Raw genomic sequence first — 26,804 nt, forward strand, 5'->3', positions numbered from 1 at the left:
GAAGCCCTTACTTTTTATTGATTACCTACATCTTTTACAACATCAAGTGGGTCTCACAGATTTATTTATTTATTTTTTATTATTTTTTTAACCTTTTGGAAAGTGCTTTAGCCTGTAGAAGATGCAGTAACTTTATGGAAAAATTCATGTGTGATGTCAGAGTTTACAAGGAAATGAACACACAAATATTTCTTGATAGTTTTTGGATTAACGTTGTGTTAGTGTCATTTTGAAGGATCAGCCAACTTTAAAGAAATGTGTGCAGGCTCTTCCAAATCAGTATAATGTAATCTAAAATTTATCTGTAGAATGTCTTTGTTCTATAAGTTAAAAGGGGCAATTGAAGCTTGCAGAAAGGAATCAGGAAAGCACTAACTCTAGGTGCTGCTGGTGGCTGTGTGTATGGGATCATTTTTAATGATCTATAACTTGCAAGAAGTTGGAAAATTTTCTCTTTTACTTCACTGAAAAGAACAGCTTGAAGCAATTGTAAAATGTATGTATTGCTGCAAGTGCACATTTACACAGGCAGAATGGTAAGGCTGATAGTTTTACTGTTAGCAAAGCTGGCCTCTGGAGGATTTTATTAGAGGAATTTTATCTTTTTTTTTTTTTTTTTTTTTTTTTTTTTTTTTTAGAGCTGAACTGAAAAAAAAAATTCTCATGAGAGAGAGCCAACTTATTGTGCTGTTAACCACTTTTCTGCAAAAGTTCAGGAACTTCTACAAGAAACCACTGTCATTTAGGTTTCTGTGCAATGTTATTTGGGAGTACTGAATACTGTTGCCTTTGTACTGAATGCAGTGTAAATTATAATACAACTTTTTCTCTTTTGGCTTATGAATACAGTTTTCTTGCTTACGTAGTGCTACCTAGGACTTCTCTGTTATAGTGTACAGTTTGTTGTGTCTTTACAGGTTGGGAAACTAATGTCATGACCTGGCACAAGGAAAGAGGCACCTGTAGGGAGTACAGAACTTGTTTTGAGAAAAAAGATGCTTTGGTTTTCTACATTTTGTATAAAATCTTTTTTTTTTTTTTTTAATTTTCCCTGAAATATCCTAATGTATTTTAAAATACAGGAAATAATTAAAATACAATATGGTACTTTTGCCAAGCTTTTTTGTCAGTATATATTTCTGTGACGGGATGCAGATAGCATTAAGATGGGAATAAGGTTTTTATCTTTAAAACAAAGAAACAACCCCCCCAGCACTAAAATCTGAAACATTTAAAAAAGATAAGTATATCCTCATTTCAATATTATATTTGGCTTTTTGTATGGTTGACAAACAGCGTGTGTTATGCAGCAATCAGTAGTTATATATACTCAAGAGAATTATTTTTTTAACTGAAAAATATAAATACTAAAAGTTACTGGAAAGACATACAATAAGAGTGGAAAGGAATAAGATTGTTTTTGGAGTAGAATCAAAAGAAACTTTCAATAAAATATGAACATTAGTTTTAGTTAAGCTATCTTTTAAATTATTGAAACCTCCTTTTTAGTTCCTGAAAAGACCGAAACTCTGTAAAAGAGTGCTTTGTAGGTACCTCATACAGTACATTTTACTTTACCTAGGAAGCCTTCAAGTACCCTCACTGAAGTTCAGTGCCACTTCTCTTTAGTAGAAAAAGGTGAACAGAGTTCTGTCTCTTATGGAGAAGATTTCAGGTATAATATGAAATAGGAAAAAATCTACTATGAATTCTGTGTTTTTGAAGTGTTTCTAGCTCATAGTCTTTAAAAATATTTGTGTATAAATATATATGCTGTTTCCTGGAAATTCAGAAGTAGTATCTAAACTGAAATATGTGGAGAAAAGTGTTGCCTGCATATTGTCTGTACTTCATACAATGAAGTAGGTAGGTAAGTTATAGTTCACAAAGAGAGACTTTTATTTCCAGATCCATTTATTCCCCATGCTTTGCTCCACCCCCAAAAAGTGTATAAATACCAGACTGGGGGGAGTAAAGAAGTAAAGCCAGGATCTTCCCAGTTGTTCTCAGTGACAGGACAAGAAGTAATGGGTACAAAGTCAAATACAGGAAATTCCAGTCAAACATCAGAAGAAATGCTATGACCTAGAGAACAGTCTAGATTATACCAGGGTGCCCAGGTACCTTATAGCTTCTCCATCCTTGGAGACATTTAAAGCCCAGCTGGACAAGCCCTGAGCAGCCTGCTGTAGCTGGCCTTGCTTTGAGCAGGGGGATTGGACTTGGTGACCTTCAGGCATCCCTGTCAGCTATTCTTTGTGTGATTCTCCTGTTATTTTACCTTGAAAAAGATGTTAGCTGTATTTCTTCTCTGATTCACATATTTCAACACTGTCTTTTCAGATAGACTCAACAGAAATCTCTGAGAAGCTGCACTGTTAAGAGAACTACCATTGCTGCTTTGATACAGAATAGTTAAATGTTGTTATTCATTGAGTAATATAGTATAGCAGCACTGGGAATTAACTATAATTTTTGGAAGCTTGGGAGTCATAACTAACCATTTAGCTGTCCATTTTGTATTTTATGCTACAAGCATGGTTAAACTTTCCTGTTAATATTTTGTGCAGATCATTTTTTTTCTCTCTTTTAAGGGTTTGCTGGATTGTTTTTGATCTATGAGCCAGCAGAAGAATTTTAGAAAGTCAGTTCTATTCATTCAGCTAAAGAATAGATCCATGTTGACAATCTACACTTCTTTCTAGATGGTCTCTATTTTAGCCATCCTTAAGGAAAGTGCAACTTTACTGTTTAATCCATTATCAAAAAAAAGGAAGGCAACGCATGTTTGAATGTCTGTTTAATTTTTAACATGGGGAATGAGAGGCTCATTACTGCTAGAATAATATGCTGTACCAAATGGATGCAATTGATGTTAAATATTGTGCAGATAGAAAGAGCTGTTTAAACAGTAGGATCCATTTGTATCTATTGCAAAGGCTTGGTGTATTCCCCTGGACAATGCTGTGTCATCTGGAAAGATTTGAAATAGAATGTATTATGATCTTAGTGAAACCTCAAGAAGTTGGGAAGACTTCAAAATGATAATAGCTTGCTAGGTAAAATACATCACAGAATCAGAACTTAACTAACAATTGTATTATCTGTTATTTGAGGGAGAGAAATAAAATTTACTGAATATACATGAGCACCACAGGTGCTGCCTGCACCCTGTGTTTGCACTCTTTCTGCTTTGTATTTCTTTTGCAATACATATATATATATAAAAGAGAGAGAGGCACTTTGAAGGAAGGTTTGGATGAGGCCTGTGAAGTTTCTGTCTTTAGCCTAATCAAGACATCCATTTCATTTTTACAGCTGGAAAATGGTATGGCTGTTATCGCATCCCCAAAGTCCCATCCTGATAACTTGTTCCATGTCACATACGTATTATAAAGATTTTGCTTTGAGTCTTTCACGCTTTGTATGTTAGGTAAAAGTCCGTGTTTAGTCCTTTTATGAGTATTAAAATCTGAAATGCTGAATACCTTCTGACTTTCTCTCAAACAACAGAACAAAATATTGTCTCATGACAAAAGCTGATAAATCTTGTTCTGTTGGCAGTTCAGTTTTGCTTTGAAATGGAATACCTTGCTGCAGGTATTCTTCTTGTAACAAGAAGATTGGATAAACTTGGATTGGATTTAATGTGTTTTGTTAGGGGACAGGGATAGAGAGGTAGAAAGAAAGACTCCATCTGCTGAGGTAGAACATCCATCCATCTTGCCATGACAGGGCTCTCAACCTTCATACAGGAGTTTATCTTGCAGTAGATTGCCTTCTCTTTCATAGGTGAAGCAATTGGAGAGGCTGTGGTGGTTTTACTATTCCTGACAGTTACCTCAGGCTGTGTACTGAAATGTATGGAAAACAGTTCTGCAGAAAGGGTTTGAGTGTTGTCCTTGACAAGCTAAACACAAGTTGGTAGTAGACCTCTGTGGCATGAAGACCAGCCACTGTGGATGCTCAAAATTTAGCTCAGTATTGCTAATCCATAAGCAATGTGACCTAACTTTGAGGTTGAATTCAGCAACAGGTTTGAAGAAGACTTTGGGGTAAATGACTTTTAGAAACTAGCTTCCAACCTAAATTATTCTGCTATTCTATCAATGGTGTGGCCAACAAAAGCAGGGCCTGCTCTTTTGGAACTACCCAGCAAACATTGCCCTATCCCAGACAGTGTTGCACATCCTGAATATATCTAAAGTTTTTTCTGTAATTTTTTTTTTTTTTTTTTGGTGGTATCAACCACCAAAAAACAATCACTCTATTTTTCTAGTTATTCTTTACAGCACGTATTCTTCCAAGTTGTGTGACACAGTGGCACGCAAAGATATATTCTAGTGGAAGGCTGAGTCAGAGTACATGAAGAGGACTTGTAGAGTAAGAAAGAGCAGAGCCTTTGATAATTTGTGGAGCAAAAAAAAAATTTGGGAATTAAATGGAGGAAAAAGCATTCTGCTGCAACCTCCTGCTATTACCAAGTAACACTACCCACATCCAAACAGCTTATATTTTTCTGTGCTCATGGAACTGTGTGTCCTTTTTCTCTTCATAGGCACAAAATAGTTTGAGTTTCTCTTCCTGCATATTCTTACTACATGAATGACCAAAGAAGACAATTCTTGTCATGATTCAACGGTCTTTCTTGCTTATTAAATGTATACAATTTTCAGACTTATTCATATCTAACGGCTTTATGATATTTAATCATAGGCAGATAAATTTGTAAAAGGAATAATTACTATTCAATTTTATGTATAGAATGTTGTATGCTAAGTGCTGTTCCATTTTCAATGCCATAGGAGTGAACAGAGCTTCTTTCTCACCATGTGAAACCCTTGTTTTTGTTCATCAAGCATAAATTATGTTACTTTTTCTGTTTCTTTTTCTGTCTTTTTTTAAAATATGATAAGAGAAGGGTATATGGATATGCACAGAAAACATTTCTTGGTTAGTTGATTGATAGTTACCTCCTAGCTTACTCCCTTTCTTTGTGAGGACACTATATCTTTCTTTTCTGGACTGCATCTGTCACGTGCTTTCAGATCAATTGCAGGTGGGAATGAAGAATCAATTACCATCATAATTTATGCAGGAATAAATGTTAATCAATTCTTTTAGTATCCCAAAGCTAATCAGAGAAATAAGCCCTCACTAAAACCCAGCACACCAAAGTATGTTTGAACTTTCTAGGCTAAATCAATTTAGGATGACTTTTTAAAAATAAACAAAGTTCCTGATGTGGTATTTCTCCTTCCTTTCCCCAGCTCCTGTCCTTTCAGAGGAGGATATGGGGGAAAAAAAAAGTATATATCATACTGTCTTCGTTATTTTTCCTTGTTCGGCTTCCCTCCCCCCCCCCCCCCCCCCCCGGAAAAGCTGAGAGCAATGATTGAGAATGTCTATAGATTGATACAGAATTTGCAAAACTGGTATAATGGAGGGAAACAATCTATCCTTATCAGGAAAAACCTAATGCATCTCATCAGTAATGTGCGCAGAACTCTTCACAGTCCTAGGGAAAATTAAGAATCCAAAATGTGGCATCTGACATTTGCTGTATTTATGCAAGTCCTACTTTTTTTCTGCCTTATCCATGCTCTTGACAGAGAATCATGAGGAGTTTGAAATATTGGCTATAAATATGAAGAATTTGTTTTTGAAGAGCTTGAATTCTGCATTCTATATTCATTTAGGGATTTCAGACTGTTTTTTTTTTTTATCTCTGTCCCAATGTGTGTAGCTTTTGACACACTAAAAATATTTTTCTTTATGCCTTTGAGGAGCAGAACTGATGAAGCCTTGTTCTTTACAGACTGTGTTGTGCATAATGTTGAACTCCAGCTGCCTTTTCTCAGAAAAGGAGCATCTGATTGTCTCCACCATTCAGAAACTTTGGTATCTTCTTTCATTTTTGCTGGAAATTTATGAGTGGGCACCCAAGCTGTAGCGTGGAGAAGTGGGAATATGCTTGCACAATAACCTAAGCCATTTTTCCTGCCAGTATTGGGTGAAAGGGAAGGGAGAAGAAGGAGTTGATGCTTGTCCTAGAGAAGAGTGCTTGTGTTATAACCTGTCTAACCTGGTTGTGAAGGTAGTCTGTGGGTTTGATCTTTGTTACCCTAAAGTTGGTGCTCTTAAAGGCAGAGATTTTTGTGTTTGTGGGGTAAAGGAGAATTAGCCTGAAGTGAAGCCCCAACCTGTGAAGCATCTAGTACAAGCAGCTGGTTCCTCCAACAATCAGGTGCGAGTCCTGTGGCATGAATGTACCCAGCAAATGAGCCCTGTCAGGGATGTGCCAGAGCTTGCACGGAAGTGACTCGTAAAGCTATTCCCTTCACATCAGGTGAGCTTTGTAAATGATTAAATGAACAGTATTTCTGTGAAGCAAAGCTGCCTGGTGCCCTTGCCTGCCATGTCTAACAGGAGTTAGGCTGTTACCTATACCATTCCCTTGTTGGCAGTGCAAAGGTCTGTGGATGTTTGAGCTGATGGCTGTTGAGAACATTGAGTGTGAGGGGAGGGGTCAGCTGGTGCTGAGCTGGGGCCTGGTGGGGCCAGGGTTTCTATGATGGAAAGATTAACTGCTTCTGGAGTCTGAAATTGCCTGTAAAATGGGAGTGTACCTGGAAAGAGGAGGAGGAAGAATTTTCGTTTGTAAACTCACCAGAGACAGAGGATGTAGCTGAGCTGTCAATTGACTTTTAACAGCTGAAAAAGCCTAATTTATCAAGCTGTTGCAATATTGACAGCTTCTTCTGCTTTGCTTGTGCTGTTAGCCCTTCAGTGCTCCGTTTCTCCCCTTTGTGTCTTTTACATTTTCTCTCACTGTCTAATTTGTGAGGAAGCCTTCTAACTCCTCTGATATCCTCCCTCCCCCTGATCTGCATCCCTCTGCCGGTCATCTCTGACACGACGCCTGTGAAGACCTGCCAGTTGGGCCACATGGAGCCAGGAGACAAAATGACAAGATGTGACTTGGAAAGCTGTTCACTGAACAGGGTTTAATTTTATAAACTATTGCTTTCCTTTGCCCAACTTTCTTTCTTTCACCTGTTCCTTTTGGTGCCAGAAAAAGGCTGCAAGGTCTTAAAACAAACTCTGTGTTTCTGTTTTATGTCTACCCAAGAGAGATATGGCTTGGGCTGCCAAGTGCTCTCCTCATGCTGGTGGTGAATCAGGAGCAGCACATCAAAGAGGTCTGGGGCAGGCTGTTCTCCACCCCTGCCACACAGGGCTCATTATCAAGCATTGAGTACTTTCTGGGTGCATACATTACCATCAGCCAGTCTCATAAAAAGCCAAGCGAGGCTCTTGCAGGATGGCTGGTTCCAAACAAGCAATCATCCAAGAGGAATTTGGGTAATTCTGAGTCTTACTGAGGAGCCATGTGGAGAGCGAGAGTCACCTGCATGATGTGCATAGCTGTGGTGTTTTCTGCTGCCCCTGCAGGCAGCTTCAGGGAGATGGTAGACAGGATGAGAGGAATATTCAGGCTGAGAACAAAAAGAAGCAAAACAAAACAAAAAAAAGCAACATGTAATGGAGTTTGTTACATCTTTAATATAGTTGACATGAAAAATAATTATTAAAAAAAAAAAAAAAAAAAAGAATTGAAATGGAGCCACTAAGGTCAGTGTTTACTGTGGGCTTAGAAAGTGTACGCAGTTTCTGTAGAATCTTCTAAAATGGCTGTATTTTAAATATGCAGCAAAATTTAGCAATATAGTCAAAACAAAGCAAAAAACTGCATCATAAGCTAAACAATTGAAATCTGTGCATAGGCAGATGCGATGGAAATTCTGTTTATTATGTGAACATAAAGCTTTTGTTCCAGTACCACACCAACTGCCTTTGACATGCTTGTCTGCTTCTGTTTGTGTTAAAATTGTCAGGGAGCAGCAAGGTCCCTAGAGGACAAGGAGCTGGGTGACCCCAACACAGTCTGTGCCCTCACCTAAGGAACAGTCCTATGGGGTCTGCACTTGGTGGGCAAAGCAGGCTCCATCCACAGTTCCAAACAAGGTGATTGATGACCAAGGTCTGGGGTACATCCAAAGGACCCAGCATGGAGCAAAAGGAGACAGGATCAGGGACATGAATGGAGACAGGAACAGACTGAGGTGGCCTATTCAGGAGATAGGTCCAAGGGACATTCAGGAGGCAGAACCAGAGGCAGGGCTGGAGGCTGGTGCTTCTGTGGTGTAACAGGGGACCAGTGGCCCTGAAAAGGGGTTCTGGGCCATTGGCAGTGTGAAGGGCAGTCTGGTCAGGGGTGGCAAGGACTGTTTAGTAGTGCTCACAGTGCCTGAAAAAAATAAGCAAAAATTCTCAGTCCTGGTCTTTGCTTTCTAAAGCTTGTTAGTGTCACTGTTTTCAACAGTCAGGTTGTACTCATGTGCTGTAGGGGTACCTCAGATGAACATGTCGATGCTATGTTTTCCCATTTTGGCCGCTGTGCCTAGCTTTTTTCTCTACTGAAGTTTGTCAGCCACTGGTCCCACTAGGCCTTTTAAAAACTTGTTTTGACTACTTACTGTTTCCATATTTTTTTCTCAAACATTTGTCATGGAAATATTTCTCCTCCCAGAACTCTGATTAGTTACATGAACAGAAGTGACTTTGGTATTAATGATGCTATTATATACTACACTGAGTCCATTAATAAATTAATAATGTTGTGTCTTGTTTGTTTATAAATGAGGCTCACCAAGGGCTGTTTCAAATGAAAAATACCACTGATTGCTTGTAATTTAATCTAGTGAGTTTTTATGCATGTGAGGCAAAGGCAATTAGCCCTAACTGAGAGAGTTCTAATTCCCAACTAGATTTCAAGTTTAATACAAATAATTTAGTTAAAAATAGCAACCTGTAAATGCTGACCCCCCCCCCCCCAAAAAAAAAAAAAAAAGGAGTTCTGGTTTGGACAGCCATTTTTAATAGCTGTTACTGTTTTGAAATGTGACTGTCTTTATTCCTTCTTCCTGAGTGACTGAAGAGAATATTATTTTTTGTATGTATTCCTGAATTTGAAATTTATTTTTATTTTATTAACTTGTCCTAACACCCAAATCTGGAATTCTCCTGTAATGAAAGATAAAATGTTGTTAGGCAGCACAATTTATTCACAAAAGCACGTAAACTGCTAAGTTGTGCAAGCCTTTATTTTTCCTTTCTTTCTTTGTCAGCTTTTTGCATTGTTGATTGATTTACTGTAGTGCTGCTGTCAGTATTTTACCAATAGTCTGGTAGGATCTCATGACTGGCATTTTGCCTTTTTAAAAACCATCCCATTGCTACAGTAAAGAATTTGAACCTCTAAATCAGCCATCATAGCTGTTAGCCTCCTTTTATTATTATTAATGTGCTCTTGGGAAAGGAATATTGAACGGTAATTAGGAGCAAATAAAGCACTGGAATAAGCCTGAACAGGTCAGTTTCTTGGCAAAGAGGCCTTTCATATGTTATCTTTATTTTTTTAGTATAATAATTATTAATACAGTAATGTGCATTAATTTACGTTGTCAAATGGAGTTTAAAATGCTTCTACAGATCACATTGTTAAAAAATGAGTAATTATTTGGAAACCACAGCAGCATCGTTGATGCTCAGTTTAGTTCTTAACTGCTTTATTTTAATGTTGTTACATGTTTTTGCTAGAAGTGGTAAAAATATTCTGAATATTTTTTCTGAATATTTTTTTCACATAATTGTAGAAAAAATATGATCATATTCTGTACATTCTGTATTAAAAATGTAGACTAAATGCATTTTTATTTTATGCACAGGAAATGCTTTTGGAAGAAAAAACACTTAAGCACTGGATTATACTGTGGGACATCAGATAGTTTTACAGTATTTTTATACCTTCTGCAGGTAAGTGTATTGTTATGATCACAGACCAGGAAAGCTGATACAAAGGTGTAGGTTTATCAAGTGATCATGTAAGATTTCTCTCTTTTTAGTTCTGATGAAACAGCTTTGATAAACAAGCATTTGGTGGCTCATTGCTTTGTATATCTAATAGGAATTATTTGACGTGTTCTTCTACAGACAACTTGTATGTTGGAGGATCAGGCAATATAAAGTACCTTCAATTTTTTCACTATGGAATCTTGATAGTAGATTTTTCCTTCTAGTAGCATTCTGTGCATTCATTATACATATATTTGTAAGATACTCTGGTTTTTTTGTTTGTTTGTTTGTTTTTTTTCTTCTCTGAGTTTGCGCATTTCCCCTGCATTCAACCCTGGAGGTCACCACTGATATCTTTGTATATGTGGAGTAATAATATATCAGCTTTATATTTTTGAAGTCTAATTATTCAAAAAAGGAATTTTTATTTACCTTTTATTTATTTTTTTTGTTTTTGTGCAATTATACAAAGGGAAAATTGTTTCAGACAGAAAGGTCTATGAACTGAGAAAGCAGTGGTGAGAATTCATTCTTCAACTGAGTGTTTTTTGTCAAAACTCATAGTTTTTTCGTTGTCATTGTGAAATATGTTCTCTGGGCTGTTCCTTAATAGTTTTTTAACAAATGTGAAGTAGAAGGCAAAGAACAGTAACAGTATTTATTTGTGGTTTGTTTATTTATTTTATTTTATTTTTTAAAAAGCATTCCTTTCCTTTTCTGTCTTCATATCTGTAAGTTGCATGTGTGTATTTACACCATCCAGGTGACAGTTGGTGGCACTTTTTCTTAGAAAATAGCAACAATTATTGTTTATTATTACTGCTTATCCTTGAATAAATGCTTTCTCTTAGAGCTGCTACGTTAAAGAATAATGCTGTCTTAATCTTCAACAGCTTAATAGTTAATGTAAATGCAAACATGTTGAGTATTATTTAGAGGCAGCGTATGTTCTACATCTAATTTATAAATCATAAGCGTTATGAGACTTCAGAAGAGACGTTCTTTATTATTAAACTCTGAAGTATCATTTTGCTAAGAAGCCTGAGAAATCTCAACTACTAAATTTTTTAATTCAGCACAGCTTTTCTTTTCCAGAATCTAGCAGCATTACCTTGGGGAAGCTGAGATGACTGTATAAATTGAAACAGTAAGTCTACGGGAGGTCATTTCTCTTTAGGAGTATAACCAAAGGAGGTGCAGAAAAAATTCTTGAACAGGTAATGTTTTGGGAGATCACTTTATAGTGACCTCCTGATTTTTCTCTCTTAAGAAATCGGTATGTAGTAAAAATATTTCTTCCCAAACAGCCCATTTCTCTTGGCTACATTGCTCTTTGTTGTTTTGTTTCGCTTTGTTTTGTTTTGATTTGTTTTCTTTCCCATGGGTGAGATGGAGAGAACAAACTGTGGAGGAGAAAATTAACAACAATACTTATTTTCATATGCTGTAATTCATGGATGGCAATGAAAAGTGGTGGATAAGCACAGTTTTCACTGTTGTAGAGTATGTACAGTCTACTCCTGTTATCACCATAGATGTACATGAAGAAATATGTTTGACACTTAGTTGAGTGTCATAGCTGAGTCAGGCGATCACTAGCTTGCTGCTCCTTTATCAAATAAACCATGTAAGCTTTTCTTTAATGGGCATCCATATCTGTAGAAAAACAAGGACATATCCATACAAGCAACAAAAGAAAAATGCTTAGGATTAGTTCAGAATAAAACTTCTTCACCAGTTTGTCAGGATTATTTTTAACTGTCCATTTCTGATTTGGGTTTAGAGATAGCACTTGTATGTATTTGAAGTTTTGCAGTATGCAATAGTGCTTGCTTTGTACTTTTATGTTAACTTTTTCAGGCAGATGTCTTTGCAGGAAAATTCCTGCTCAAGTTTTTTTTTTTTTTTTTTTTTTTTTTTTTTTTTTTTTTTTTTTTCTTCAATACAATTTCTGGCCATAATTATTTTAGAAACTAAGGACCATATTTTGCCTCTATTGAGATCAGACCTAGTGTGATCAGACCTTAAATAATTGAATCTCAAATAATGTATATGACATGGAACATACAAGTTTATCTGTGACTTGAAAATTTTCTATCGTCTTGAATTTAGGGGAATTGCATTGTTTAAAGGTGCTGTGTGGGAATTATAAATGTTATTCCAAGTGATGCAATGGGATCTTATATGTATGTTAGTTACTTTTGTAATGAATTTAAATGGGTCATAAGAAGTGCAATAGTTTGGCCTTTTAAAAATTCAGCTGGGAAATTAAAATCTCTCTCTCTCTCTCTCTCTTTTTTTTTTTTTTAAATTGATATAAAGATAACATCTGCAGCCAGAGATCAGAAGACACGAGAGTTAGTAGCTTGTAGAAAAGTTGAGAATAGCAAATTTTTTTTATTGCAGCACTATTGCACATTGCCTGCACTGCATTGACTGAACCTGCTGTTTGTCCCAGTGAGGCTATTTCTGTCTGGGATATTTGCAGATCAGAACCTTCTGTGAATACAAATAAGACAATACACGTTGGATCCATGAGTAGGAAAAGCAAAGATACACACCTAAATCCTTACTCACTACCTTTCAGGAGCACACAGGATAATGCCTTAGTGATTAAAAATAAAATAAAATAGAATGAAAATAATACCCAAGCTTTTCCAACTCCAAAGGGCTGGAAGCACAGTCCCACTTCCTCTCTGGCAGTACTGTTCACCACTAGTATGGAAAAATAAATAAATTGTAAGGCTGTCTGCAGATGCAAAGATGGAACTGTAGCAAGAGTTCCTATTTTCAGACTTCCTTAACAGCTCAGCTCAGCTGACATTCAGACATCACAGCCTGAGAGAGGTACTTTAACTGTGTGCTAGTGATGACGGTGTTTTTTTTTTTAATGGTTTGATTCTTGATGGAAATTCCATGTCAGGTGAGAACCTCAAATTTTGTGAGGCTCCTTACTTTGTCTTACAGATTGTATTTAGCTTGAGAGCAACTACATGAAGCACCGCCATGCTGTTTTCCACATTTCAGTCTTGGTTGAATGGAGTTAGAAATGAAGCTTCTCCACAAAGGGAGAAACAAGTCTGTTTAATAAATAGGAATGTATGTGTTGAACACATTGTGTATGCATTATGTGTGTCTCCTACACTCCAGCAATGGAATATTTTGGGTTTTGGAAAATGTTTGAATTCTGAAAATAGCTTTTAAATTTGAAGATATTTTTGAATGTCTAAGTGTTTCTGTTTTCCTTGGCACCCTAATTTGTCCTGTGCCCCCATCGTGCATTCCTCCTTCTTTCACCAGAAAAGGATTTCATGGTGCCTCTAGTCAAATGCCAGGAGAGGTGGCATTTCATAGTGAAAATGTGTAGGGAGATCTTTTACTGAAGGTCTATTAAAAAATACTTGGAGGAGCTGCAGGGGAGAAAAAGCAGTTTTGTCTTTCTCATTGCTTTTTTTTTTTTTTTTTTTTTTTTTTTTTTTTTGACTCACAGAAATCTTATTTGGATCTTCAGGGATTTTGGAGAAATTCTGTCAAGAAACAGAAATGGCATACAAGCTGTGAGAAGTATTTGTACCCCCTTCACCAAAATATGCTCCTAATGCAACAAGAATTTGAAGGCAGTTACTTGTGAGCAGGTTGGGTCAACCCAGAGATCGGGTCATCAGGCAAACTTGTGGTTATAGCGACAGGCTGAGTCACCTTCCACTTTTCTCTTTGTTCTCGCCTGAAATGTCAGTTCTTAAGAGCCCTGTCTTCCCCAGCTTGGCTCTGCATTGGTGATAGGTAAGTAGCTCTGAAAACTGCTTCTCTGTTGGCTCAGGTGCTTGACTGTGTTTTTAAATACCTGATCTTAAACATCTACCTTTAAAATACTGCATTTAAAATAAATTCACATGAGAACCATGAGTGATGTTTGCGAGAGAACCACAGTAATCTTTTCCTAGTTAATTCTGGAAGACATGAAGTGTGCATGCCTGGAGCAGGTTATGAGGGTAGAAAACTCAGACAGGGCACTGCAGGCTGCTCTTAGAACAACCCCTTCCCCCCACCCCTTTTCTAGACATTTACAAAAATAGAAAAAAATCTATCTCTAATAAAAGGAAGAGCCAATCATTCTTAATAATTGGCTTTTCAGTTAAATTTACATTACATTTAAAAAAAAAAAAAAAAAAAAGGCCATTCTGAAGCTCAATAGTACCTTCATTTTTCTTCATTTTTCTCATGGTTGCTTCATAGGTAAAAAGAAATACTTTTTTTTTTTTTTTTTGAAGCTTGTGGGAATATCTCCTTTTCCTTCTTTCTCTACCAGTTCCAGCAGAATGAACCTGATATATATTCCCAAGAAATTAAATACACTGCGAACTGTGGAGTTTACTCTGGAAGAACTTCAGAACATTAGAACATTTCCCCTCCATTTTCTTTCTCTAATGAAAAAATACTTTTTTTTTTTTTTTTTTTTTTTTTAATCTAAGGCAGTCTTTTGTTAAAATGGGAGGTTGTCCTGATGTTTTTAACCAGATTTTTCTTCTCACTTGCTACTTACTGTGTCGTTGGGTGACTGTGCCTTAACTATGCCCCTCTAGCTACAAGATGTCCGTTTTATACTTTTGCTGTAATATGTTTATAGTCTTTAGAGTATTTTAACCTCTTCAAAGACAAAAAAAAAAAAAATCTTAAAAATATAACATTCACTAATATTTTGCATTCCCATTCCCTATGTTATTACCAGATAAATCTAATATGCTTTTGTCCTTTATGCATTTAGTTTTTATTATATCATAGGTTGGAATTGTTAGAATTATATCATAGGTTAGAATCCTTTTTATATTCCTGGGATTAGGTCTGGGATCAGAGACTGCCCAGTGATTGCCCAGAATGACCACAGTGAGTCGGGGCAGCTCTGAAGCCAAGCCAGGGGGGTCTGGGCCCAGGTGAGAATGAGGGTGGTGGGAGAGAGCCCATCAGCAGTGTGGCAGAGAGGGGACCCAGCAGAGCAGCCACAGCCAGAAATCTGGGGTAGCCCCTCCTTTCTCACTTTCTTCACAGCTCTTAACAGCAACAACTGGATGTGGGCTCAGACAACTAAACCAAATTTAGCCAGCTTAAACTCCACCATCAAGGTGTGATCAGAGCCCTGATCTCATGTGTTTAATTCCTTCTCAATAGTGAGACTTCCTAGTTATCAAATCACAGTGTCTCAGAATGGTTGATATTGGAGGAGACCTCTGGAGATCATCTAGCCCTGACCTCTGCTTGAGCAAGGTCATCAAGAGCAGGCTGCCCAGGACTGTCCAGATGGCTTCTGAATATTTCCAAGGATGGAGATGAGATAAAATTAAAAGTTGGATTGGATCCTGAAGCTTTGGCACCCAAGAGCTAATTAGCCACTTCCAGATTACTGGTAGTTATCTACATTCAGTGTAGGCCAATAGCCCCAGCCTCTCCTAGACACAGCTGGAAATGCTGAGAAAAAAAGAAAAGCAGTGGACAACATTATTTTCTTTCTCTCTTGACCTAATTCTTTATTTGTTTTCCTTACTCACTCTTCGCATTGAGGTTCAAGCAGGTAGTATCTGAGTGACTTCCATCTCCCATCCTCTCTTACGCAACACTAATGTATGGTTTTATGTGCAATGATGAGGTATCTGAGCTTATCATTTCTTCTTAGTTGAGCTAGAAGCCCATGTCATCAAGAAAAATATCAAAAGTCAACTTCATAGTATGCCACTAACCTTGTGTGTTGAATAAGAGTTTTCTTATTTCTTAGGAGACTAGTGTTATCACATATTCAGCTGCATGTTTCTGGTGTTTTCAGTTTTGTTCTCTGGAAGCTGAAAAGAAATATTTCATCACTTGTCTGCTAGAAATGATCCTGTTTGATCTTCATCATGTTTGTCTGACTGTGTGCATATGTTTTTAGAAGCAATTTTTAAATATACTTAGTTTTTCTTTGCATCTTGTTATTTTTTAATCAGGAAGTCTGTTAATGAATAAAGTCAACAAGTCACCAAAAGAAATCCACAACAAACAAACTTGAAAAAAGTGCTAGAAAATAAATCTGGTTCAAATTTTTTATTATTATTATTTTTTTAATATATATATTTATATTTAATGTCAAAACATAAATGATTTTCCTGAACGTTGTGGAGGAGAAGCATTAATAATTTTGTGCTGTAAGATCGTAAGGGCGATTGGGCTGGGAATTTAGCTGTCATGGAATTTAAGTGGCTTTCCTCATTCTGTACTGCAGTTACAAGAAACATATGTACCAGTTCTACATTATAAATATTCTAGTTAAGTCCAGATCCTCCACATCTGTGAAAAGGTCTTTTAATTTTTACCATTTTAGTGGTCTCAGTTTTCAGTAAAAATATGAATTATATCTTTTATAAAGCTAACCTGGGGTGGATGAGTACTGATATTTTGGTTGGTTTCACCAGCTGTTGATGTTCAGATGAAGCCTGGTATAATTGTTTTTCCCTTTCAAGACAGGGAATAGTGACATGACAAGATACAAAAGCCTAGGAACCGTGAGAAGGAAGGATTAGTGTACCTTGCTTTACTTTAATTTCACTAGCATCTATTTAAGTCCAGTGCCTGAACAAATTAGGAAAAGATTGTGCTTTGTCAAAAGCTCAAACCCACTCACTGCTTTCATTAATGTATGACTTAGATTATGAAACCCTTGAAACTGAGAAATGACATTGTTATTTCAAATGTTTAAAAAATCCCTCAAAACACAAGAAAGACTTTAACAATTTCTTTCTTAAAGAAATCATGTTGAGCAAACTTCTGATTAAATAAAGCAAGCCAGAAAGCTACAGTTTTAATTCAGAAAATGTTTGCTAGATGATGAATTGATATTCATTTAAAGAAAACCATGATTTCTTTGGAGGCAAGTTTGCTTTGGCAAACTGTTTTTCTGTTATGACAGTGAATTTCTTAAAAACGAAATGTTTCTCAAACAGTACTCTTAAAACATCTCACAATGACTTATTAAGTTATTTTCATGGTAGTTGTTAGCTAACCAAAACATAATACTTCTGTAGCAGTGAAAGAAAAAAATTTGCATTGATGGTCATTAATGTGCATATAAATTTAAAATAAAAGAATGCTTGAATGGTATTACTCCACACTGTGAAATGAAATTCTGATATCTTGTCTGTTTGTTTGTTTAATTATACTTAGATTAAATTCAAAACAGCCAGCTGATCTTAGCAGCTGGTAAATATTTACTGCTCATTTGCCAAACTCCTCAGAGCACAAATTTTTGCTTTTTTTTTTTCCTGTGAGCTAATATTTAATGGAGAAATGATGCCTCAAAAATCCCGCTTTAGGAAGTAGAGGGGATGGAGGTAGCCAAGACATTTTATGTACTCATTTTGCAGATGAAAAATGTATGCAGAAATGTTGGGAACATTCAAGAGCTAGGAGCTGTGTATGTTGATCATTAAACACTTCTGCCTTGCAAATACACCAAGACTTGAGCTAACAGGCTGCTATTATTGGTGTTCTTGGTGGAGTATACCTGTGCCCCTGTTTCTTATAGCTTTGTTTAGCACGGCTTCATCAAAATGGCTTTGTGGTTAAGAATTAATAGGAATATTAGAAGCAATGTGCAAGTTGGATTTGTGTACTGAAGCAGTAGGCTTCAGACTACAGTTAAAGCCACCTGACATTTGCTTTAGGAAGTACAGAGGAACGACATTTACTTTTTGAATCACACATCAATCATTGGGTATGTGGATGTATTTCCAACCTGAACCTCCCCTGGCACAACTTGAGGCCATTCCCTCTAGCCCTATCACTAGTTATCTGTGAGAAGAGGCCAACCCTCAGCTCCCCACACCTTTCTTTGAGTAGTTGTAGAGAGCAATAAGGTCTCCCCTGAGCCTCCTCTTCTCCAGCCTAAACAAGCCCAGCTCCCTCAGCTGCTTCCCACAGGACTTGCGTTCCAGGGCCTTCGCCAGGGCTCTTCTCTGGACGTGCTCCAATGTCTCAGTGTCCTTTTACTGAGGGGCCCAAAGCTGAACACAGTACTGAGGTGTGGCCTCACCAGAGCAGAGTACAGGGGAATGATTACCTCCCTGGTCCTGCTGGCTGCACTATTACTGATACAAGCCAGGATGGCGTTGGCCTTCTTGGCCACCTGGGTACACTGCCAGCTCATGTGCTCATGTTCAGGTGAGTGTTCACCAACACCCCGAGATCCTTTTCCTCTGTACAGCTTTCCAGCCACTCTCCCCTAGGCCTGTAATGTTGCGTGGGGTTGTTGTGACCAAAGTGCAGGACCCGGCACGTGGTTATGTTGAACCTCATCCCACTGGCCTCTGCCCATCGACCCAGCCTGTCCAGGTCCCTCTGCAGGACATTCCTACCCTTCAGCAACACTTCCCCTCAGCTTGGTGTCATCTGTAAACTTACTGAGGGTGCACTCAATTCCCTCATCCAATTCATCAATTAAGATATTAAAGAGGTTGGGCCTCAACACTGATCCCCGGGAACACCACTGGTGACTGGTTGTCAGCTGGATTCCACTCCATTCACCACCACTCTCTGGGCCTGGCCATCCAGCCAATTTTTAACACAGCAGAGTGTACTTGCCCAAGCCATGGCCTGCCAGCTTCTCCAGGAGTATACTGTGGGAGACCGTGTCAAAGGCTTTGCTGAAGTCTAGTTAGTGTCTACAGCCTTTCCTTCATCCACCAGACATGTCACCTGCTCATAGAAGATAACGTAGTTGATTTTTAAAGAGCAGTATGCCTTAAAACTGTTCAATATATCCTTTTACATCTGGTAAGAGACCAGTGCTGACTACTTGAGCAGTTCAGAAGTCATTACCGAGACGTGAGCAGGCATGAAACTTAGTCCTGTACTGAGTGATGCACTTTTGCTAGCTTGCTTTGTCTTGTGGACCTCCAGGCTGGCTGGCTCTCTATAAGGATGGCAGGTACAGTGCTACTGATTGTGTAGCAGACCATTTTATTCATTTAAATTGAAGGGGATTTTGCTGGAAGACCCTTTTGAGTTCTGTTTCCTTATATGTTTGCAAAATCCTGCCTGATGGTGTAGAGGCAGTAAGCTCTCAAGACTTCCAGTTAAAAAAGACCACATGACTAGCTCTAGAGATGCCTCTGTCTACTCCTTAAGCAATGAATTAGGCATGCCTCTAAAACGTACGTGCATGATATCTGGTGGGAATTACATAACAGTTCTCTTCCTCTCCTCTCCTCCCCTCTCATCCCAACAGACTAAAATTAATATATTTAAGCCAATAAACCTGCATTTCTTAAAGTAGTATGTAGTCAGTTGTGATATGTTTGGCTACTGAATAGAAGAAATGTTTCATGAATTTGAAATCTATAATCTTAAAGGCAAAAAACAAAAAAAGAAGAAAACCAAACCCAAGACCTGACAACAATTTCAAAGTAGTTGTTATTACTGCATCTATTTTTATCAACCCTTTTAATGTTTATTGCATTTTTCAATTTTTTATTTTTTTCCCCTAATTACTTTGAGTAATTGAAAATTCTGAGCTTTGGAATACGAAGAATGTTTGTTTGTTTGTTTGTTTGTTTGCTTGTTTTTCCATTAAGGAATCAACTTATTTATATTAAAAGAATTATATGAAGTATAGAAACTGTATATGAAGTATAGATGAGTCTAGATACTCAGCTGAAAAGCTTAGCAGTGCTCCTCCTCTCAGCTTTGGTAATATTAGATGATGTTTTTAATACTGTTGGTTAGCAATGTAGAAAGTCTAGCCTCCTAAACAAAGGAATATTGAACTTGGCAGTGTTTCTTGAAATTCTGTGTGTGTATTTAAGTGGAATAGATCATGTGGTGTCTTGCAGATGTGCATTTAAAGAGAAAGGTAAACACTTTCCAGACATAAGAGTATGATAAATAATGAACAGAGGAGGACAACTGATCTCTCTCTTCTGTGGTATTTTCCTCAGTAAGGCAAGCACAGGATATTTTGAATTATTCATGAACTCTTACACATTAGTGGCTGAGCCCAACTCCCAGTCTTGCAAAATTTTTTGGTTTCTGTTACCACATTATTTTCCTTTGATAATGAGATTATTTAGTTTTGCTACAGCTTGCTTTTAATTCTGGATGGAACTAGCTATTTATGAACTGAGAGGAATGGTCATGGGAAATTGAAGGGTTACTGCCTTGGCTTAATATTTCATAGAAGAGTGAATTGCATTATGCCTCTGAGAACATGAAGTTTCAGATCATACCTCTCAAAACATTTATATAAAGAATCCTTCACCGAAGTATTCCTTCAGTGTTTTTCCTTTTGCTGTTTCTTTCATAATCATATGTTAATGTTGGTCCTGCTCTCCTGACTGGCACTTCAGTGCCTCAAGGCATTTGGATATGGGTTGTAACACTAGCAAATTGCCACATATATGGAAATTGCCCATTTGCCACCAATACTATATCAGAGAGGCAGCAGGAGGTCCTCACTGCCTTTCATATGTGCTCTAAAGTTAATGCTTTTATTAGCAGGGAACTGTGAAGAGGAATAGCAGTTTGTATTCCCAGGCTACCTTACTGTAAGCTTTGTTGTCAACTTTTGCAGTGTTTTTTCTATTTTTATTTCTTTTTGGCACAGAATTTCAGCATTCGGTGATAACCAATTAATTAATCTCTGTTTAAAAACTAGTTTTGGAGTCGAGGTACCATATTTCAGGGCCTACCTAAATTAATGTTGCTTGTAAACATCGTGTTTTCATAAATATATAAGCAATGTGTCAGCACGAAAAACAGGTGTGTTGATTTGTCTGAAGTACTTTTTGCTTAAGTATTAAGTTGGTGTTATGCATTGAATTTGGAATGTAGTAACTAATCAATACCCATGAGTTTGTTTTTATAACTGTTTGGATATATTTCTGCAAAAAAAAAAGTTCTTTGAAATTATCGTTTGCAGTGTTATACTTAAAAATGTATACCAACAAACAAAGAAACAAACAAAAAAATAAATCCCAGGACCTAGATGAGTAATTAAAATTGCCTTGAGGTTTTGCACAACTTGTGTGATTTTACTGCCTCAGACAAGAATAGGGAATCAGAGGTCAACCTAAAGCACTTCATCTATATAAAAATTACAAATAAGCAGGGGCTAGCAATTTATAATATAAATTATTTTCTTCTAGTAAACTTGTGTTTACTAGACAGGACATACGTGATTATGTTGTTGTAATTAGTTTCCAGGTGACAGAATATAGTGCTAAGCAGAAAAAGTTCAGTTAGTATATACTGTCCTTATGATGTAATTTCCACATGTAGTTTGGATTTTAAAATAGTTAACACAATTTTTTATTATTTATTATTTACACCATTCATAAACAACAGATGAATTACAGAATTCACCCAGAGTACCTAGCTAATGGAGGAAAAAAGGACTCGCACTTGTAAAATCCTGTTCTTAAAGGGTATTGCAGGTCAGGAAATCAGAGAGAGATCAGAAGGAGAAAATGTGATCAGAAATTATGGCATTATACTTACTGTGGATAAAAAGCATATTAAAATAGAAACTAGATCCAGCTTGAAAAAGGAAGAACTAACATCAGATAGAATGGAAAGGAAGAAAATCAGGTAGAAGAAAAGGAGAAAATGGAAGAATCTGGAAAGTCTCTTGTTAATCCAGGGCAAGTTGGAAACATACAGTAATAAATTTGTTACCTAGCTCTTATCTTTTACATAGTTATTAATTAAAGATTAAGACATTCAAAATCAAATAGCGTACAATAAATTCAAACATCATCACTCTTAAATGCTTTGCAGATGCATTTGTCTTAGCAGAAGTTCTCTGAGTATGTATGAAAGGGTACTTCTGCCAAATAATAATAGAGTTAACTCTATTTCTGGAAATATGAAAAATTATTGTTAACATGGCATGTGAAGGTCTCTGGATATTACTAATGTTGAAAGAAAAGTGTATATAAGACAGCAGGCTTTGTTTAATATCAAGGAAGGTGAGAGCATGGAGATTATGAAAATCCTTGCTTAAATCTCAAAATGTTAGATGATCTGTAATCTCAAAGAACTCACATGCAATAAGAAGGAACATGTAAAGATAGAGATATCTCTTTACCTCTTGGAATTACTGGGAAAGTAATAAATAGGGATTTAGTGTGTGGAGTAGCTCTCACAGACCTCAGGCACTGTGCAGAATGGTAGATGCTCTATTGTTAACGCAGAAAAAAAAAAAAGGAAAATAGCACTTGTGCTTGAATGTTGGAATACAAGTTTATATGTCAAGGCAGGGTCCCCTGTAATGTGTGGGAAAACACTGCCACTTTAATCAACAAAAATATCAAAGCAGGTAAACACTACATTCCCCAGTAAGTTGGTATTGCCAACTTTCTGCAGCTCACATTGTGTCCCTTCCTTTCTGATCTGCCAAAGCATGCATAATGTTTGGGTGTTGTTATTTTTTGTCTTTGGCAAACAGTAGGCTTTGATGTGCAATTGATGGCTTCAGAGAGATGCAGAAGGCCATTTGGCAGCCAATATTATTTCATTTGCATAAGCAGTATCTTTGGGGTAGCTGTAGAATAAATTACAGATCTCTTCACCTGACGAATTAACAGTGACCTGTGCTATATGCCTCTGCTGACATGAGTCAAGGCAGGCTTTTCAGGCATCTCCATGAATGGGAATCTTTCTTAGGAGATGCTGTTGTTTCTGGGCAATGATATGATTCCAGCACACTATCTGTTGTCTTGCACTTGGCTTGGAAGTTTTTGAAAACAAAGAGCCTTGAGTGACTGAATCATGCAGTAGGTGCTTGCTTTGCCTTGTCAACATTTGTAATGTCACTACTGCTAGTGTTAGAGAATCATAATCTGCCTGGATTAAATGCTGTGAGACATCTCTGCTGCCTTCCATCAGCATCCTCCCCAGCTACAATAACTCAAACAGGCGGGTATTTATCCACTGGAGTCTTAATATGGGACCAGCACAAACAGACAGAAGTAAGAAATATATGTAGCCAGAAATGCCCACTTGAAACATGTTTGTGAGCTAAAAACACTTCTGCTCAAACAGGACAAACAAGTCCTCTTTGAAAACATTGTAAATCAAATCGTTGGCTTGAATTAGTGAGGAGATAATTCAGAGAGCGATCCCTAGGAATCCTAGCAACAACCCAGTTACCTGAGATATCAGTTTGATGCAATTACACAGATGTGGGTTGAGTGCAGCTCTGCAATATATCTATTCATAGGTGAGCATGCTAATTCTAGATGTTTATTCTCAGTTAAGTACATGTTCCTGTTTGGGTATAACATCTGTGCATGATTTCCCTACCTGTAATTTAGAGACTTTAATTCCTGTTCCAAGATTTGTTGAAATTATTCATGTGGTGCTTTCTTCTCAGTTTCTCAGAATTGTGGCAGGAGAGACTTGGCTTAAATTTAATTTCTTGTTTGATTTTTTTTTTTTTTTTTTAAAGAGAGGATGCTATTATTGTTTGGATAAAGACCTTTTGGCCCTTTATATTTAAGCCTTGATGAATACTGATAGATCAAAGATTCTGTTTTCAGAAAAGTTGTATTTCTCTTAATTTCTGGTTATTTAGTGTAGTGAGAATGACCACAATAAAATTGTGCACTATAATACTTCAAATTTATATTGGAGGCACACACACAGGTGAAATGTTTTGAAGGTGTAGGTCTATTGTAAGAATGATGATGAACAAAAAGTAATCTCTTTTCTTCCTCTTTCTCTCCTCCCTCAAAACAAGGAAATGTTTAATTCCTGAATATTCTTACAGCTAGTATGTTTAACACAAGCTCATCTTGTAACACAACTGTATATTATTAGGCTACAGAAGCAAGATCTGTGCTTCATTTTAATGACAAACCAAAATAAAACATAACTTCATAAATGTAAGCAAAAATGTTAATGAACCATTAAGTCTAAAATATTAGCACATTCCACAGCACTGAAATGATTTCCAAATTGCTTTTCAATATATTTCATCCCTATACAGAGCAAATATGAGCTTTATCTTTAGTAGATCTCTAGATGTTAAAAAAAATAAAAATAAAAGCAAACAAACAGAAAAAAACAACCCAACCCAAAACACACACACCCACAGCCACAAAAGTAGCAACTGAGTTTCTGAATTTTACTTTCTGTGAGGCAAATGTAAAGGCCTCCTCCTCACCTTCCTTTATTTTTGCTGAACTTGTATGGGAAATAAATGGGTTCTATAGAAATGTTAAGAAATATCTTGGATATTCTAGAAACATTAAAATTAAAAGTGAGATATAGTAGAGCATGTTTTGTAGCTGAAACTTAAATTTATTATGTTTATTATAGCAGTTACTAAGAAGCAGCAACAGAATAGATTCATACTGAGAGGATGAACATATTGAATTAATTTATGAATCTTAAGAGATTAGTTGATATTATACAATTGGTTGCAATATTTTATTTCCTAGTGGTCTTTAACAGCAAAGATTTGCTTGAAACTATTTTTTACTATCGTTATAATAGCAGAAAATTCCCATTTTGCTTTTATTATTCTTCCTATTTTTGTTTTGTACCCAAATTTCTAAAGAAGACCTACAAAGAAAGAATTGGCACTACTTCATTATTAACACTGGGGGGTAAAAATATCTTCTATTTTTAACATTTGTAACACAAGTAAATTTTCAATGAGACTATTGTCTGTTTTCTTATTGACCAGAAAGATGAAATGAACTTTTCCTTTAGTGTTTTTTGAAATGAATGTGTATTCAAACCAGGAATGGTTTTTGAAATGTAACATTTGTGCAACAATGTTCTTTTCTACATGGCTTTCAGTCTCAAATCTGAGAAGAAAACATTCTTTGTCCTTAAAGGAAACTAATTTTTTGTTTTCCCATCTATTAATGTCAGTATAAAGTGAATGGTGAATCTCTTATGAAGATTTTATATCGAACTGTAGCACTGATGACAATTTTGGCTGTGTAGGTGTCTTCTGTTTTCCACTGTCTGTGCATGTGCATGGAGCAGGCTAGATGGGAGGAGCAGGCTTGGTTACAGGTGAGGAGGTGAGCACTGGGTGACAGGAAGATGGGTACTAGATTTCATTCTCTGCCCCCTGAGCTGGCGATGTGCTTCTCATCAAAGCCTGCACTGCACTGACAGTTCTGTCAGCAGCTTTTATGTTCCAGAGTGTTTTCCTCTTAGCTTTTGATACTTCTGAAGACAGGCTTTAAGCTATCTTGGGCAGTATCAAAATGTTTGTACTGTTCTTCAGATATTAATTTGCCAGAAATGCGTTATCAAAAGCCTCTTTAGGACCCTGGATTCTTTCATGTTCACTGTCTGCTCAGCCCAATGCAGATACAAAGTGCAGGAGAGTTTTAGTGCTAAATGGGCTACAATTAGAGAGTACGAATCTTCACATCCTGTTTGTTACCCAAGTGGACACTCATCGCCCACTGCAGGCAACACTCATGGAATTATTTGGGTTCTCAGTGAATATTTAAATCCCAAAGCTCGCAGCTGTGAAGGAAGCAAACAGTGACCGCTTGTTGCAAGAGTCCGTCAAAAACTCAGTACCTCAATGACTGTATGTGATAATGTTAAAGAAGCCTGAGGATCAACTTGCTTTCAAAGCTTGGAAGAGAATTTGTTGAGAGTGGCTCCCTGGCTGGGGGAGAAAGCAACTAAGGGGAAGTCTGTTGGCCACTTTAAATGTAATTGCTTCGTCCTCTTCCTGTGGAGGCTGCAAGGTTGGCCAGATTTCAAGTGTGACCTCCTGTATACTGATATAAACTTCTTGGATGACTGTTTAAAAAGCAGACCTACTGACTTCAGCACCTTTGAGGGTCCAATGCTTCCAGAGCTGACAGCCGCTGAGAGCTCCAGGTGAGTGTTGGTGGCCTTGGGCATGGTGAGCAGGGCAACGGTCAGGTTTGGTGTGGGAAGAGTGGTTAGTGTTGAAGATGAGACAAAGCCCATTTTAACTTCATTTGTGACAAACTGATCAGGAGTACAGGTAGGGCTTAGTCCAGTGGCTTTCATTTCATTACATATAAATCGATTCTGTTTCAGAGTCTGCCAGAAGAGTATTTTGACAAAGATTTCTTGCATACAGAGACCTACTCAACTGTTAATATCAAATAACATGTTAACTTCAATAAGGAAGATGCTTTACTACTAATTGTTTTCCCATTTGTGACTGTTTCATTGACAGCTCTTCGGCTGTCAAGGAAAATTCTCAGGCTTTTCAAATATTTTTTCATGACACTGCTAAGTTTATCCAACAGCTACCTCATCTACTGCTGAGGCAGAATGCTAGTCCTGTTCCTATCCTGTTACCTGGTCTCTCAATCTAGGTGAACATTTTTCCTTGTCATTTACGGTTAGATGGAACAAATCTTCTGAGAGACTGCAGCAATGATAGTAGAGTTAGTTTTTTAGATTTTTTTTTAACCTTCTTAATTCACCATACCATGAATAGATGGATGTCAGTGCTTAATGCAGTTAGCAACGGCAGCATGCAGTCATTAGACCAGCTTAGCTCAATAGTAAAAATTCATGCATAGCTACTTTTTTTTTTTTTTTTTTTTTTTTTGCCAGAGAAGGCAGTTAGGTATGTGGTTGGCTTTTTCCTTTCCCCTTTCCCCCTTTCCCCTTCCCCCTTTTTCCCCTTTCTTTCCTTTCCCCCTTCCCTTCCCTTTCCTTGTTCTTTTCACCTTCCCTTCCTTGCCCTGCCCTGCCCTGCAACGTTAATCTGTAAAGGTTATTATACAAGGTGAAATCATCTTAGAGCAAAGGATTATATATGTGTGATACTATGAACTTGCAAAAGAGCAAAACTATAAAAGAATGAAGACAGCTTGGAATGTTAAATCATTTAGAGGCAGAAATCT

The 26,804-nt window shown here is 37.1% G+C and overlaps 1 long non-coding RNA gene across 2 annotated transcripts in view; it reads left to right on the top strand.

The window, feature by feature from the left end:
- Window positions 1–26,804, top strand: part of LOC137850280 (uncharacterized) — a 132,577-nt gene that overhangs the window by 62,333 nt on the left and 43,440 nt on the right. For both annotated transcript variants that reach the window (XR_011092433.1, XR_011092432.1), the window contains exons 2-3: window positions 9,792–9,879; window positions 11,014–11,065. This is a non-coding gene — a long non-coding RNA (uncharacterized lncRNA). The remainder of the gene's footprint in view (window positions 1–9,791; window positions 9,880–11,013; window positions 11,066–26,804) is intronic.

This window comes from Anas acuta, chromosome 1 (assembly GCF_963932015.1).
Source record: "Anas acuta chromosome 1, bAnaAcu1.1, whole genome shotgun sequence".
Classification (NCBI taxonomy): Eukaryota; Metazoa; Chordata; class Aves; order Anseriformes; family Anatidae; genus Anas; species Anas acuta.